Source organism: Galeopterus variegatus, unplaced genomic scaffold (genome assembly GCF_000696425.1).
Source record: "Galeopterus variegatus unplaced genomic scaffold, G_variegatus-3.0.2 Scaffold10628, whole genome shotgun sequence".
Classification (NCBI taxonomy): Eukaryota; Metazoa; Chordata; class Mammalia; order Dermoptera; family Cynocephalidae; genus Galeopterus; species Galeopterus variegatus.
In genome coordinates this window covers 39,622-41,037 of record NW_007736739.1, presented here as the reverse complement: position 1 = coordinate 41,037, position 1,416 = coordinate 39,622, and the positions used below count along the sequence as shown (strand labels likewise).

The following is a 1,416-nucleotide window of genomic DNA, read 5'->3' as shown; positions in this document are numbered from 1 at the left end:
ATCTGAGCAAGCCAGGCCCACCAAAGGTGTGAAGTCACAGTAAAAGTGGTCAATGTGGTTGGGGCCACAGAACCTGAGCTGAGCCATCAGGGCCACAACCTGTCCATCTACAATGAAGCCAGAGAGCCAGGCTGTGACCACCAGCACCAAGCACCATTTGGGCCCCATCAAGAGTGGGTAGTGGAGGGGTAGCAGATTGCCAGGTAGTGATCATATGCCATGACAGCCAGCAGGAAGCACTCAGCTGTGGCTAGAGAGCCAAAGATAATGAACTGGAGCAAGCAACCAGCAACAGAGATGGCTGCCTCTTTTAGGAAGCCCTCCAGCACTTTTGGCACCACTGTGGAGGTGTAGAGGATCTCCAGGAAAGACAGATTAGTCAGAAAGAAATAGGTGGGTGTGTGGAGCTTCTGGGAGCTAATCACCACTACAATGACCAGTATATTCCCTGTGATAATAGAGGTATAGATGACACTGAGCACAGTAAAGAAAAGTGGGTGCAGTTCAACGACATCATAGAAGCCAAGGAGGACAAATTCAGTAAAGTTGNATAATAAAAATATTAGGTGAAAGATTAATTGGAAACTGAGTCATAGATGAATCAGGCTGACACCACCTGAATTCACTGGTCAATAATATAAATAGCATCTCTGAACATTGCACAATCAATTATTGTGTGACTCATAATATGATGCAGTAGAAACAGCATAGTAATCTTGGCATGTCCTTCTGAAAAAAGTTAATTGAGATCCAATCAAGCTTCCATCTTACTATCAATTTATATAAAAAGCTAAATATAGGAATAGAAGTTAAACAAAACCACAAGTAAAAGCCAACTTAGAATATGGAACATTCTACCAGACAAATAAAACAATCACTCCAATAAGTCAACAGCATAAAAAAAAGGTGGGGGAGAAGTTCTGCTCTGTTATAAAGAAACTAGAAACATAACAACAAAATGCATTGTGTAAAGCTTATTTAGATCTTAATGTTAAGAAATTACTTAAGGGTCAACAAAGAAATTTAAACATGGCTTGTGTATTTCTGTTCAACCAATCCTGGAAGATTTCTCAATGGAGGTGTCCAAAGTCCAAAACAAAATATCTTCACTACACTTCTTCAATCAAGTGTTTCAGTTGGTTTAATGTAGAGAAGCCTTCTCAACACCAGATGAACCTCCTTGTTTCTCAGGGTATAGATCACAGGATTGAAGATGGGGGTGTCCACAGTGTAGAGCAAGGTGAAGATCTTGGAGAGGAACGGGGAGTTGGCTGCAGAGGGGGCAATGTACAAGACCATGAGAGCTCCGAAGAATGTGGACACTACAGCTGGGTGGGAGGAGCATGTGGAAAAAGGCTTTCTCCTGCTCGCCGCAGCAGGAACTCTCAGCACTGTCACCACAATCCAGGCATAAGA

The 1,416-nt window shown here is 42.6% G+C and overlaps 1 pseudogene; it reads right to left on the bottom strand.

The window, feature by feature from the left end:
* The window catches only part of LOC103610120, a 4,327-nt pseudogene extending 3,028 nt beyond the window's left edge, over positions 1–1,299 (bottom strand).
* Positions 1,300–1,416: the final 117 nt, after the last annotated feature.